The 16,842-nt window shown below is 31.4% G+C and overlaps 1 pseudogene; it reads right to left on the bottom strand.

Annotated features, from left to right (window-relative positions):
- Nucleotides 1-3,331: 3,331 nt before the first annotated feature.
- Nucleotides 3,332-4,514, bottom strand: LOC149887261 (uncharacterized; annotated as a pseudogene).
- Between the last annotated feature and the right edge of the window lie 12,328 nt (nucleotides 4,515-16,842).

Raw genomic sequence — 16,842 nt, 5'->3', positions numbered from 1 at the left:
AAGAAACGACTTTATTTTTTCAAATCGGTTTAAAGTCATCACTGAGGCAACTTTTTCAAAATACAACTCATTGCTCCAGTACATACGTGTTGATGGGAGCTTTGCAATACACATTAAATACAAAATGCCAATAAATTGCTCTAGTTCATTTTTGTCCAAATGTAAATTCTTCTCTATATTTTTTTGTAAGGCATATTTATTAGACTCATCAACAATATTTTGAAGAAGTTCATCAGTTAGAAATCTTCTTACATATGACATCGGATCATCTGAGATTATATTACCATCATCTTCTTCATTGTTACTGTTTTGAAATGGAAGATTTATTTGCTCAGCATCATCAGCTTTTTTTATCTTCCAAATAAGATTTCGTTTTTTTTTCTGCTGTTGGCGTACTGGTGGTGGTGGTTGCAGTAGCGGATGTGTTTTATCTAATGGTAACTGTGGTGCTTGTTGTTGTTCATTACAATCAGAAACATCACTATCTGATTCTGAATTAGCATATTCTGATTCTGACTCTGATATAATGAAGTCTTCATCAGATTCACACGATAGATCACTGACATCAGACAACTGAGGTTGGTCTACAGGGAAAACAGTTTCTCTAAATGGAATTTTTAACTTCTTTGAAGATCCATAGAAATTTTTAGGATTCATCTGCAACAATAAATAAGCAATCTAAAAATATTCTTATCTTTCCATAAAGGAGATTGCATTGAATAATAAATTTATTTTAACAGTGCTTCAAAGGTTAAGTAGCAAAACAAATAATCTTAAAACGTATATTTATATACATATATATATATATATATAGGTGACTAATGCTTTTAATTGTCGTTTTTATGTTTTAGTATCATTTGGGTACATTGTTTTATAAATTGTTTTATAAATTCTTGTTTTATAAATTCTACGAATCAATTACACGCACGTTATATATATATATATATATATATATATATATATATATATATATATATATATATATATATATATATATATATATATATATATATATATATATAACGTGCGTGTAATTGATTCGTAGAATTTATAAAACAATTTATAAAACAATTTATAAAACAATGTACCCAAATGATACTAAAACATAAAAACGACAATTAAAAGCATTAGTCACCTGTATATCATATAACACAGCTTCTATTTTTAGAAATGATTTATTCTAAACATATTTGCATGTTAACATTATTCTACGCATCAATTACACGCACGTTATATTCAATTCATATTGTTGCTTTAAAGACACAAACACAACAGTAATTATTTCTGACTTATAATTCAACCAATTATTTCAAAACAACTTAATGTAATGATGTAGATATCAAACCATACGATTCAGAATTTTTAACTTGAGCTTATATTCTTTTTTGGTTGTAAAAATTCAAATTTTAAAAGGGAAATAAAAAATTCGCAACTTCTTCCTTTACCACAATCAAAACACTGGCATACTTGATGAAAACATTAAAAATAGCTGACTTATCACTTTACAAAACCCTAAAAAACATCTTTTGAAATAACTATAGCAAATCAACAATTGTTGCTCTCGATTTACAGTATGCAATAGATATATATATATATGGTTTGTTAACTTAAAGACACAATATGCAATATAGGGTTAATAACAAAAAAAAAAAAAATAACCGAAAAAATAACCGTAAATTCTGTTATAAAACTAAATTTCATAAGAAGGAATCGCAATTTCGCAAGAGCGACACGTTTTATAACTTTATAACTCGATCGTCTGCCTGATAGCTCTGGAAAGAACTTACGCGTCTATATTAGCCATTCCAGACGATTTTTTTATAATTCAAATAAACATATACAATGATTCTTACGTCGCGAAAATAAAAATAAAAAACGTCATAAAATATGCGAAGGAATATAGATATATATATACATAATTTCTGTATACAAATCCTTAGAATCTATTCTTCAAGAAAATATAAATAAATACTTGTTATAAAAAGAGGAAAGACTAAACTTGCAATTTCCACCTGGACACTTTTAAAAAAAACTTTTTTTAAAAAAAAAATTAACCTTGAAGTTTTGAAACGCTAAGAACTAAAAATTTATGTATAAAAGTTAAAAAGTGTCCACATTCCATTAGATTCCTCATCTCTTTTTTAACATATACGGAAAATTTTATAAAAATTGGATGTGTTTTAGTATTAAGGAATCCTAACCTCCAAAAGCTTCGTTTTAAAAAAACGTTCCCGCTTCAAGCTTTTTTCTTAAAAGTGGTCTTAAGATATGGATAAAATTTAAATGAAGCCATATAATCCATAGTACTTTCTATATTTAGCTGGAAAGAGGTTGAGTAACACTAATTGATTCAAAAAACCTCAAGGTGTTTGCTTAAGCATACAAAATGATATGAGAGTAAAGTTCATGAAAATTTCGTGTTTTTTGTTAAACGTCATATGTTTTTCGTTGAGCCGTGGAATCGCTATCTATATTAAACCAGAAAAAATTCCTTATAGTAAAAACCAGGCTGGCAATGTTTTGCGGTTAAAAACAATATCAACCGTAAAGTTAGTAAATTCAAGATGGCGAATATTAGCGATTTGTGGTATATTTTTGTACTTTCAACTTCAGATTAGAGCACTTTCCGTTGATTTTGAGACCCATGTTTTTATACCATTCTTAATCAGCATAAAATTCTCTATCAGAATCAATCATAAAATTAGGGGGGGGGGGGGAGAAAGTGGAGTAGCGCCCAAATTTATCATGTTTATTAATATTTACATGAATTTAGTTTTGACATTTTTGAATTATTGCTTGCACTTAACAATTTAGATGCTCAACCATTCATTATTTAAATTAAAGAAATAAAAAAACAAATAAAACGTAATTGCAAATTATAGTATACATACATATATATATATATATATATATATATATATATATATATATATATATATATATATATATATATATATATATATATATATATATATATATATATATATATATATATATACTAGGGTGGTCCTTATTTATAACGAAAAAATTTTTTTTCGAATTGTTTTGAAATTATTTGCCAGAATGTACCTTTATATAAGACATGAAAATATACCACATTTCAGCTCAATCGGTTAATATTAACACGTGCCGCATCGACGCTGAAGTTGTGAGATTCAATGTAAGGCAGTTACCTATAAGAACGACAATGTACGCTCGACTGTAAACAAAAAATTACGCTTTTTTTTTTAAATTTTAGTATAAAAACATACTAATTAAAATGAAAACGTAAAATAAAGATATAGTTTATCCTAATACTATATTTTTTATTTATTGAAATAATACATCTACTTCAGATACATATTTTGGATTAAAGTAAGCCTCCTTTTGTGGCGACTGGGAACTCTCTCCGGTACTCCTGAACAACCTGAATAAAATAAAAATAATATTGAATGTGTTTTCTAAATATAGCCTATAGAATGTGTTCAAGAAAAAAGTAACAAAAAATTAAATTTGTTTATACATACCTGTATCAAAAATTGTTTTTGATGCTCATTTTTTGTCATTTTTTCATTGTAATCCTCAACAACTTCACTCCTCTTTCTGCAATATCATTTGTAGATTTTAAGGTTGAAATGATTTTTTTTCCTGTGAGATAATCCTCTCTGTTTTCCTAATTCAGCGGATCGTCCTGAAGAAATTCAACACAAATACCGAATCGTTTAAATAACTAAAGTGAATTGGCGGACAATAATTCAGTTGGTAGATCTTTTTGAACAAAATTTTTGACATCTCGGATTTGCAACGATAGTTTTTTCTCAATGACTTCTGTCTCTTCATTTTCTTCTTCTTTTACATTCACAGTATGTTTTTACTTGCACATTCCATAACTTTTTGAGCCATTCTAATTTCTTCTCAATTCTATCGTCAAATATTGCCATGGCAGCACACTCTTCACTTAGATACCATAAATGGTTTAAAAATTTTGTTATTGCAATGGTTGCAATGTTTTCATTAATATTTTTAAACTTAACCAATTTTCTCAAAAAATATATATCATTTAGGGGAGCTCCTGTAGTATTCGTTGTTGAAAACCAGGGCTCTACATAACAGTATACAACGAAAACGCAAATTTCTGCATTCAGTTTTGAATTATCCTTTCTCATTTTCATTTGATCGCGAAATAAAAAAAGTTTTAAACAATAAATCGCTTTAGACATCCATCTCGCTAAATGATATGCACCGGGGGCCCTAAAACTCACATTTGTTTTATCTCCAAAAAAAATGAGCGTCAGTTGCAAAAACTCTTTGTAGTCATCACACGGTTGCTCTTCTGCAAGTTTCTGTTTCAAAAAATAAATAATTTCGGGCGCTACGTCTTTCAGTGCATTATAAACGGCTTCATCGCTGGTATAATCTAAAAATTTCATTTTATCAATATTCTTCCAGTTTTCTTTAAGTGCTTTGAATTGAGCAATTTCAGGGCCGGATGCTACAATTGCTTTTGTCCTCGTGAATACACCAGCCAAAACGACCTCAAATATATGGTGTCGGCATGGAAGTCACAAAATATCTCGCCCTGACCTTTGTTGAAGGAGAACCGCAGCTCCTTTTATACGTCCAGTGTTTGATGCTGTAGTATCAAAACAAAAGGCTTGAATTTTTTCGGTTAAATTCCATTCATCAGTGATATGGAACACAGCCGAGCAAACTTCCGATCCTCCTGATGATGCAATTCCAGGTACTCCTAATAATTGTTCAAAATCTAAACCAACCGCAATCACAGGAAGCCGATCAATTTTCTCTTTTTTTGTGATATCAGGCAATAATTTGGAATCCCAATTCACTTCAATAAAATTTCCATCATTTACTACCGATTTTATTGATGAATATTTAATTTTCCGCAAAATCTCTCTATTTCTTTTGATAGACGATCTATTGAGAACAAACTCGGTGATATCTATATTAAGAGCTTCTAGGACGGCAGAAATAATATGCATTGCACCCCTGTCACTCACTTTACATTTGTCCAAGGCAGCGGCCAGGCGAGGTGTCATTAACGTCTTTCGTCCTCTCTTGTTTGAAGATGGACCCTGTTCAGATTCCGATATTAAATATGTGTCATCTTCACTGTTGTCTTGATTTATCACTTTTTTCTGTGAATCTTCGTTTTCTTTATCTTCCATTTCAAAATATGCAATCGAACAACTAGAATTTTCCAACAAATCTTCTTTTCTTTTCAACTCTGCAGCCGTGCTTTCTTCTTTCCGCTTTTCCTTACGTAATAATTTGATATCTACTCCCAACATACAACCTGCTATACCTTACTCCCTTTGCTTAATTAAAAATTCTCTATCTTCGGCGATTTTAATCTCATTTAACGCATTTAAGGTGGCAATATCGAAAAGGTTGTCTAAATCTTCTTTAAAATCATTTTCTTTTTCTCTCTGCCGTTCAGTATCTCTATTTTTAAATTTTTCTAAATTTCTGACATTATCGGACAAAGATTTTAATTTCGAAATACAGTTTGAACGGTTTTGAACTGGGATTCTTGCTTTTTTCCAAAAAACGACCACTTCATCAATAACTAAAGCACTGCTGTCATTAAGATTTAAATTTACCACTCTCATGTTATAAAAAAGTACACTCAAAACATCTCGTTTGGTAATTTACTACCGCAGATTTGATTTTTCATCACTCCAACCAGATAAATATTTTTCCGAAAAGTGGACATTTTAGCACTTTTATCAATTACTTATATAGCACGTCTTTTCTTATGCACTTCATGTACGAAACTAAAACGAATGTTGCATTGAACAAATAATATGTAAAAACAAAATTGGCTTGTAGAGACTTGTAGTTGCGCTTGTAGCGAGTTCAGAATGCACTTGGTGGTTAGTTGCGCCGACTCGTCATAGCATGTTAGACAGTCAGATGCATGAAACTTTAAGGCCAATGCGGCACGTGTTAATATTATCGGATTGAGCTGAAATTTTGTGTTTTTAATGTTTTGGTGTAACTGAACAAAATTACAAATAATTTTGAAAAAATATGAACTTTTGAAAATAAGGACCACCCTAATATAGGTGTATACTATAATTTTGTATATGTGTATACTATAATTTTCAATTACATTTATAAAATAAAAGACGTTATGTCAAAGATGGTTTTGACTTAGATTTAACTTATGTAACTGGTAGGTTGTATAATAATAAATATAATATAGGTGGTCTGACTTGCGGACACACACATTATTTATAAGTAGTGGCCTTGGGGAACGTTTCCCTCAAGTTTAAGTAAAGAAATGAACTACTTAAAGTCAACAGCAAAAGCTCCTAAATTTTGGGTTAATACAGCTTCACAATTATTTATTTAAAAAGATATTATTATAAAACATTGTAACATTATATTACAACAATTTTTTATATAAAAATCCACAATATAAAATTCAATAGACGTTATTTTCTCAAGACACATGTTCTTTTGTAGAATATCTCTATGATCTAATATTAGATCAATTCAAAAGACAAAGTTTCTAGAACCCCCCAGGACAAAAAGTTCTATAAATTTTCTATAAAAACCATTTCATTTCTATAGGAGTTCTACAAAAATAATTCAGTTCTATAAAACTTCTATAGACAATTTCTTGAAGTCTATAGAAATTCAAAATATATTTTGAAGTCTATAGAAATTTCTATAGACTTCAAGAAATTGTCTATAGGAATTTTATAGAACTCAATTATTTTTATAGAACTTCTATAGAAATTAAAAAATTTTATAGAAATTCTATAGAACTTTTTGTCCTGGGTTTATAGAAGTTCTATAGAACTTTTTTTCCTGGGAACATGTTAGTATGTTGACAATTAGACTTAAAGACGTTTAAAGATAATTTGGTTACAAAATAAACACATTGCAACTAAGCTTCAACATTTACAAGTCTCTTGTAAAACGGCGCTTGAAAGTTATATTGATTAAGTTTTTGATATCAAAAGTTACAAAATATTTTGACTAATTTTTTTTTATCTATTTTCTTTTATAGTAAAACTAGTATATTAACAAATTTCAGAGGCGGCACTTCCGATAAAAATTCCGATATTCCGCTAGTAATGGACTAAGGAAAAAATATCGGACTATCGGACTAATACATATATAAAACATCGAACAATTGGGCCGAAAATATAAAATATCCGATGTACCGATAACTATTGAACTAAGCGTAATGTATCGGACTAATGTAAGGGATCTTACTTCTTCTATCGAACCGTCCGAATTCCGTATTTCCGTCTTCCTAATATTTACACATGAAATAAATTATTTTTTTTTAAAAAGTTCCAACTCAAACATTGTGACGACGACATTTGGGTGTATGCACTTGTTCCGCAGTGTTATGCCACATTCTCTCTGCGCCTTTTTCAGTTTTTACTTTGCAACAGAATTATTGAGGTTTTCGAATTAAGAAGATTCGCTATATATATATATATATACATATATATATATATATATATATATATATATATATATATATATATATATATATATATATATATATATATATCGATATATCGAGATATATATATATACATATATATGTATATATTAGGCTGCAGTGAAGAGATTTTTTTCATAGATTTGGTTAGCCTGGGTGTGCAAAAGTTGTGTACTGATACTAAAACCACTGTATTAAAATGTTAGTTCTTTAGGGTATCATCTTGAGGTGCCCCAAAAATTTTTAAAATTAATATTGTTTTGTAAAATATGATATTTAAAAGAAATATATATTTTTAATTTTTGTTATGCTATTGCCTGTGTCTAAAACAGGTTATCAAATCATACAAGATATGATATGCACATATATTGTTAGTAAAGTATGAATTTGAGTTGCCCCCAAGTACTTTAAATACACCAAATATTGGCATTTTTCTAATTTTTCTATTTTTTTCTTTAACTAAGTTTAACAAATTTTGGTACAAACAAATCATAAATTATATTAGGTGACGCTATACGTATACAATGTATGACATTGTATGCATTGTATGCAATATATTCAATCTGCATGCAACAAGTAGTTCTTCACACCATTTTCTATAATAGCATTATGTAATTAAGTTATCATTACATAATTAAGTTTAAAAATAAAATCAGTCTTAAAGCCTGAATACTTTTAAAATCAACATTTTCATAGTAGTTTAAAACTTCACAACTTTAAAAGTTAAAAAAATGCAGTGGTAGAACTATAACAGTTTTGTCCTTTTGTTTAGTTACAGCCATAACTCTTGAATTCTTTATTTTTAAAATGTTACCAACGTCAAACAGTCATAAACAAGTATTTGATTAAACTAAGATCTGACTTTGTATTGAACACTTTCATGGCTGAACGTAATTCTATTCGTGCACGAATGAAACAGTAACGCTGGGGTTCACACACGGCAGTACACGCTTCTGTCACAAGCTTAATCCCCCCGTTCAACGGCCTGTGTGTGGCATGGAAATGATTGAAATTGTAACATTTCTGAAGATCGAATGTTTTCTTCAAGTTGAATGGATGGAAAGGATCGAAACATTGGCGGTTCTGTGCTTTTGTTTGATGACCAACTGATTATTTCTGTGTATTCTTGTGCTTCGAAGTTTAGCAACAGCACCTTAAACGCTCTAGGTTCAGTATCTGTTTCATCGTTGCTGGATCTTGCCGCAAGCTCACGTCTTAGAGCTAGTTGACGAATTTGTGGTCTTTCGTCTGTTGCCATTGCTATCAGCAAGTTTTCAGGATGACCAAAATAAGAATTTCTTTGTATTACTGGATCAACAATTCTCTTCAGTTTTTGGTATAATGAATCATCTGAAAAAGATGACGACTCCCATCTGTACATGACGGTTATGACTTTATTTCAAACCATATTGGTGCATACACTTTTACTATGTATGTTACAAGTGTTATCAAGTGTTTGTCTGGACATTCTTTTGAAATATACAATTGAAGAATCCGATTGTCCGTTGTTAACCAGAGAGAATAGCACATTGGTCCTGGTTTACGGTTGTCCAAATGGTTGGATCAATGTTTGGCAAAACATTACCTTCAATGGGTTGAAAGGTTACTTCTGGCATGTCGCATTCTTTTAACTGTTTTCCGATTGGGGCAGAAAATGAATTTGGTCCATGTGTAACGCCATCTAGATGTATCATGAGATGCCTGAGCGGTAATTCATTTATGTGTAGTAAACATACAAACCAGTGCATCGACTTCTTAAAATGTACTTCAATCAGTCTAATAATGCCACCACAACATCCAGTATTAACATTGGTACCATCACAACCTATTGCTACCAATGTGCTTGTATCAATCTCATTTTTATCTAAAAATTCCACAATCTTATTTGTTAAATTTAATGATGTTCCTTCTGATGTTTTAATATGTCTTAGGTATTGCGAATCAGCTTCTTTTATTATCAAAATGTGCTCTTCTGTTTCTGTTACTGGATGAAATTTATCACCTTTCATAATTTGGTTTCTGGTTTTGTCTTTTCGGCCATCGAAATACAACCCTTCAACTTTTTTAACTGCATCAGTTTGTAAACTTTTCCTATTTTTCTGTCTTTCTCGACGAATTTTGCTTAGATCAATTACCACAGACGAATCTTGTTCATTAATAATACCAAAATCAACCAGAACAGTTGACGCTATGGCTGCAGCTGAACGATCCGATACTCCCCATCTATCACATTCACAAGCTAACACTGGCAGCAGGTGTCGTATTTAAGAGTTTGTTTTTGGCGAACATGTATCAGCTTGTAGTGGCATTGTTAAAGGCTCAGTTTCTTCTTCATCTGAATGTTCTAACATCACTAAATCAGAAGCATCATCACATTCATCAGAACTGTAATATTGTTGCAAAGCACAACTTCCAGCACTCGGGCTGGTTGCACACTTAAAATTTAACATTTTTGATGCATCTGATGGTTTTCTCTTTAGTTTCCGTTCTTGTTGTTTTGTTGTTTTAATGTCAACATTGCCTATCATCATTTTTCTTTCATTTCGTGGATCGACAAAGAATACTCTTTGATTGATTGGAACTTTACGAATCTTTTCACAGGTGCACGTTGACAGATCTTTACACTTACACGCTGCAATATCAAACATACGATCCGAGTCTTTCTTGAATAATTCGATTTTATGCAGATAATTTGAATCTTTGGATCTTTGTTTATAAGGTTTCATTAGTGTCCTGAATTTGTCATGATAATCTTTTATTTTCGCCACAATTTGCTGAGGTGATATAACTGGTATTAATTCTCTGTGCCAAATTTGCACAAGATCTTCACATACTTTGTTGGAAGTTACATTAACTGTTGCTTCTTTCGCTTGTCCATCAGTCAGTTCTTGTTGCACTAACATAAAGTGTTTAACAATATTCCCATATGTTAGTAAAAGATTTTTACTCATCCGTTTAGTTTTGCCAAATACAGGACAAATATTCTGATTTCGAGTCTGAGTCGGCATTTTCTTATTTTGTTGAATATCGATCCTTGATATTCCAAAAATGCATTATATTTATAATAATTGATAGAATATATAATATTTATTCAATGTTGTTGTCAGCCATTTGCAATACTTCAAATTCATTCATCAGATGGAGGCACAAACACAAATGCTGAGAAAATATTTATATTATAGAGCGCTACATTTTTTAAATAAAAAAAAAGAGCAAAAAAGCTAGATTTTCACAATTTTTAAACTTTTGCGTGCATCTCAAGATAACAATGTAGACAAATATTAATTTAACATTTACGATATTAATTCAAAACTTATCAACATTCAACAATCAACAGTATCAACACCTAGGCCAGTTATAAAATTCTAAAAAAAAAAAGTTATAACAATTTCAAAAATTAATATACTAAAATAAAAAACTGAATATTCGTAATTTTAAAAAGGCTTGGGGCACCTCAAGACGAAACAATAAACAACTAATATTTTTACCCAACATTTATGATAACCATTCACAACTTTCCAACACCCAGGCTAACTAAAACAGTCAAAAAAATTTTTTTGTTAAGATCTTCACTGCAGCCTAACTTACAGACTTAGAAAGTGTATGTATAACTCCCAAAGTTCATGTTGTGTTCTTTCACATTGCACAATTCCTTGAAAAACGAAAAGACCTTCTTGGTAAGTCCAGTGAACAAGCAACCGAATCTCTGCATCACAGCTTTCATTCTCACTGGGAGCGATAAAAAGAGCAAACAGCCATCCTGAATACGGAAAATGGCTACAGCTCTGTGTTGTGGACTATAACAGTAAAGATTTTTAAGTTGCAATGATATTAGCAGAAATATGCAATATAAATTTTATGTTCATTTGTGTTTGTCATTGATCTTTATTAGAAAGATGCATTTTCAAACTAGTGAGTTTTGCTGTCACTTGATGTGAAAACTCAATGAGCAAGAGAGGATTCCCAGAAATTCGATAAACACACAATTTTGAAAATTCTACTAACCACCAGCACAACAAAAATACTTATGGTTGATATAAATTAAAGTTCTATCTGAAAGATTTGATGGAAATTACTTAATGCCATAAAAATGCGAAATTGAGAAGTTAATCAATTTGTGCAATTGAATGTGAATTTAAAAAAATCAAATTTTTTGCAGAAAAAAAACTTCATGAGTCATATTTTTATTATCTTATTAAAAGTAAAGTTTCATAACTCAATAGAAAGAATTACTTATACTGTAATAAATGCAAAGTATATAAAGCTATGATTCAAACAATGTGTTAAAATCTGAAATTTTTAAAAATGATTTTTTTTTTCTCTGACAAAATAGTTTCATTTTGATTTTTGCATTTTTGATACCAAGGTTGTATATATAATAATCCCTTCAGAGGGTTTCTCCGGAACATCAAGTTGGGGTTACAGCCGTATCGGGCTATATGTAGTCACTTAGTATCTGTGCTTATATGTAGCGAGGTAGTAATTGAATTGCTGTAATTGAATTGCGCTCAAATATCATATAAAGTATCATATAAAGCAATCATATAAAGTGGTTAAAAGAATTGACGTTGCATTGTTTTCTTGCGAAAAAGGCTTTTAACAAGGAACTTTTCTATATATAATTTGAGTGGTTTTTTTTATGACGGTTATTTAAGAGTTTTATTATGGAGAAATATAAATTCTTCTAAAAAATTATGTTGGGGAGAGAAGAGATGTAGAATCGCAACGCTATGTTTGATGCGAGAAAGCTACAGATGTATACCAGCATTTTGTAAATCAGCAAATGTAATTGAAAGAACTGTTGTTTGTTCCTGAAATGGTTATTTTTTAAAATAATCTTTTTAATATTCTAATTATTCAAAGAGAAAAAAGTTGATGTTGAAATATTTTATTCATTAATTGATACTATCATTTTATTAAATTTAAGTTTCTGTTAATAGTTATAGATAGATATCATATTAAGTTAAAATGGACAAATATTTGACATTTAAGTCAAGTCGGCTACCTAGTACAATGCGCCACAGTGATATGTCTAGCCGGTCTGATAGTAAATTGAGCCAGAGGAGTGATGAAGAATAGATGATAATGCTAGATACCTCCAGCCAGAAAGATGGCCAGTTTTCCAACGATAGCACTGTAAAGCCACAAACTTCCAGCCAGAGAGACAGCCAGCTTACCACAGGCAACATAGTCAGAATGTCACCATCGCGAATCTGTAGGTATATCAGATCTTACATCGTCCCAACCAAGAAAAAGATGGCTCTGAGGTGCTTAGGAAAGTTAGTTTAAAAACCAAGGTTTTTGGCAAAGAGATCAAGTACTCTGCGACCTCATTCAGCAATCTCAAGACCCACCACAAAAACCAGTACCATCTGGGGCCTCCTGACATCATAGTTACCCTAATTGCTGGCTTTAAGCTTTGCTGAAAATCATCTGGACCCAGGTAATTGTAATTTAATTATTTAATCAATCAGCGTTTCGTTTCTGAATCTGCATGGATTCCGATAAAGTTTTTCTCCTACAGTATTTTGTATCCAGATCATTAAGCTTTTGAATTCCTTATCCTTCCTTTTTTATGTCAAAATAGTAAAATGTAAGCAAGTTTTTTTAAAAAAAAAATTTGACTTTTATTGTACATTTTTTCCTTTTTTTGCAGTGACACATTAAATATTGGGCCCCTCAAGAGACAGAGCAGCATTGAGTCTGTCTCAGGAGAAAAATTCGACTATAAGAAGTCCTGTAGGCTAAAAAATATCTTCATCATCAAAGGCATTGTGCATTGTGCAGAGGGAAGCTGTCCATGGACATTACCTTGCTGGGAGACGAGGCCAAAGCTGCCCTCACCAGTGGGTTAGAGAAAGTGAACTATGTGGCCAACACTACAGACAGCTGGTCTGCACCCAACAGAAGTTTTTTTGGCATGACTGTCCACTTGTGTGATTACAAAACCCTCAAGAGAGAAAAAAGTTTCCAGGGCATAAAGGAGATTCTTGTACAGCAGACAGGCGATTATCTAGCCAAGGCCATGGTGGATCTGCTCAATTAGTTTAACCTCTCCAGAAAGACCGTTAGCATAACAACGGACAATGGTGCGAACTATGTTGCTGTTTTCAAGATCAAGCTTTCTGGTGCTTTGGAGGATAAGCAGGTAGGTTGGTAGATTAATCCTAACAGTTCGTCAGGTTAGAACTATTTTGTTCTATCTCCCATTTTAAACGTTGAAAGAAAGTTTTAGATTTTTTTTTATAAGTAAAGATTACTTAAAATTTTACAATTACTTTTTTAAAAAGTAACTTATTTTTAAAATAATTCATGTTTAAAGAAACTATTTAGCAAAAAAAAATTTAAAAATAAAATGTATTTTAAAAGTGATCATTACTTAGTAAAATTAAAAATTCATTTTCTCCCAGCGTTTAAAATGGGAGATAGAACAGAATAATTCTAACCTGACGAGTTGTATTTGTCTTTTTGTTTCGTTTAAAATGATAGTTCAGTAAGAAAAAGATAAGTAGTTAAACTATTTTTTTTTAAGTTAGGGAATATGTTTAAAATTACATGAAGGGGTTGTTTTCTATTATTAGATAAAAAATTTATCTGAACACGATTTTTATATTTCTTTTTATTTTGTCAATTTTTATTGCCTAGGTACCTAAACTGTACTAAATTCATTTTTTGATCGTGAGACTGACAATCAGAAAGACGAGACAGTTGTCAAGACCATCAAGGTGGAGGATCTCTTGGAGCACATGGTGGGTGAGGAGACCTGCCTTGAGCTGCCCACCCTCTGCCGCTGTGGTGCCCACACAGTCAACTTAATGGCGACAGTATATGTTAGCAAGGTGACTTTCTACTCATTAGTTTTATCAGTGTTTCCGAACTGAACAAATATTTTTCCGAACGAAATTAAGTTTGGTTAAGCTAAGGTATGATAGATTAGGCGAAACGAACCATATTTAGGATAGGTTAGGCAAGGCTAGATTAATGTAGGTTAGGAAAATAAAGTTACTCCCCACTCTATAAAAATAAAGCTTAGTTGCACCCCTGGTAACTATGCTGTCTATGTACCTACATACTGACCTAACAATTAAAAGGTCCCTGTATTTAGCATTTAAATCCTTATATTTTAACTAGTTGTAGCTAGTAATGCTTCATAGTTTAAACTTATTATAAAGAAATTACTAAATATGTTTAAATATTTTAAGGTGCCAGGTTAAAACTTTGGTGCGAAGGCTCCGTTCACAAAGACTGCTGACAAAGTACAAGGATTATGGGTTTGTCAGAATAGGAGTACAGTAGTGGCAAACCTGATCAAGGAGGTTAATGGCAGGAAACTAACAACTCCGAGTGTGACCCGCTGGAACTTTTATAATGACTCCTGTGCTTTGCTCCTTCCGGTGCTTGAGAAACCAAATCAGAAGGAGGAGCTGAACATCATCATACAAAAGCAAAACCTATTGCCCTTCTATGAGGTTGACAAGGCTCTGCTGGCTTAGTACAGCATAATTATGAACCCAGTTGCCGAAGGCCTAAACAGTCTACAGTCTGAGTAAAAGGCCTACATGGGAGTTTTCCTGCCCACCGTCAAGCTTATGAAGGACAAGGTGGTAGTCTTGAAGAATGACAACAGCACAGTAGAGGGGCAGAATTTTATTAACTACCTGCTGGAGAACCCTAACAACCCTAGAGTGGCCTTCAAGGGAAGGTTTGAGTAAATGTTCAGTGATAAGAACCTTCTCATTGCCACAGCTCTCTATCTCCACTTCCAACTTGTAGTTGGTATGTACATAAACATACTCATAAAGGCCGACATCAAGAAAAGTGTGATCACTGAGGCAGTGATGAGGTAACCCTGTTAAGGAGATCGGCGGATTGAAGTGATTACAGGTTCTGAAGGGCCGCCTGGAAGAGGACATGGAGAAAACCTTTGATAGATGGAACAGGCTCAAGGGCAACAGAAGAATCCAAGTTTCATTTGACCAGTTTCCGTAGCCCCACACAAGTTTCTGATTTGACATGCTTATAAAATATAATACCCCTTTGCCCTCATCTGAAAAAACGCTGGAAAATAGACACGATTGACAAAACTCTAAAATTGTCATGAAGTTATTTTCAGAAATTTGTAGAAAATTTCTTCTTAAAAAAGAGCTAATTAAAAGTCATTTGAAATGTCAACGTCATGATATCCATGGAACTTAGAAATCTTAACTGGGAAACAAACATTATTTTGTTATATCCAAAGGGAAATCAGTACTATAGGATGGAAAATTGTACTGCACAACATTATCAAGTGTTATGAGTAACAATTATAAAATAGATATATTTGACAACTTTGTGAAATAATAATTCAAAATTAGTATTTCGAAATTTGAGATTTAAAGCTTGAAGCGTTAAAAAAAGTTTTTTTTAAAAAAAAAGATGCCTCGATTAAAGTGGACTATTTTAATTAGCGGGTAGTGAGGTATCATTGTAAGGGGATATAGAGATGAGCGTAGTGCTTCATAGCAAAGATAATTTCAGAGAACTAACTTTTGTGATGATGTTGATCAAAATGTCACTTACCTTTGTTAAATAATTCAAAATGAAATTGCATTAGCTTAAAATAAACTAACTCTAAAGTAATTGATGGATAACGAAAATAATACTTAAGGAGTAATTATTTTTGCGAAATTGGACAGTCTCATAAACTTTGACAAATAATGTTAACTGTGATTTTGTGTTTCAGCCAAGTGAGTTTGTAATCTGACATTTTTCAGAACGCAATGTGATAAAGCCCGAAAATAAAATACATAGTAAAATAACAAAGCACTTTACACTCAAATACTCTTCGGAAATATCCTTAAGTATTTAACAAAGAAAAATGAAATGGCATAAAAAAGTTTCAAAGAAATATTTAAAATAATCAAAAGACTTTCATTATGCAAAGTTACAAAACAAACAAAACTTTAAGAAAAGAAGAGCTGTCAAAAAAATAAAAAAACCTTAAAGGAATTTCATTTAAAAAAATCTTTGATGATGAGCGAATTTATCTACTCAAATATCGTTCCGAGCTTCATTGTTATCAATATAAATTTCACAAGCGCAAGCAATATTTTTTAGCATTGTTTATATTTTTTAATATTTTTTAGCATTTTTAAAATTTATTTGGAAAAGAGAAATTCCTCAGAGGTAGAGAGGTTCCAAGTGAGTGACTTGCTAACTATTCGCAACAAAAGTTATGTTTCATTAAAACAATATATTTTCCGAGCTACGTCATATAAATTAGAGATTGTATGAGGAAAACAGCATCGGGTACAATTTTATCAATAAATCTCACATGTAAAACTATAGTTTCTTTGTCGGAAGAATTATATTCAGTATATATGTACTGGTTTCTACTA

This window comes from Hydra viridissima, unplaced genomic scaffold (genome assembly GCF_058129835.1).
Source record: "Hydra viridissima isolate aposymbiotic clone 2 unplaced genomic scaffold, HvirCarnegie_v1 scaffold_6, whole genome shotgun sequence".
Taxonomy (NCBI): domain Eukaryota; kingdom Metazoa; phylum Cnidaria; class Hydrozoa; order Anthoathecata; family Hydridae; genus Hydra; species Hydra viridissima.
Note: the sequence above shows the minus strand (reverse complement) of the source record. Positions and strands in the feature narration are given on the sequence as shown.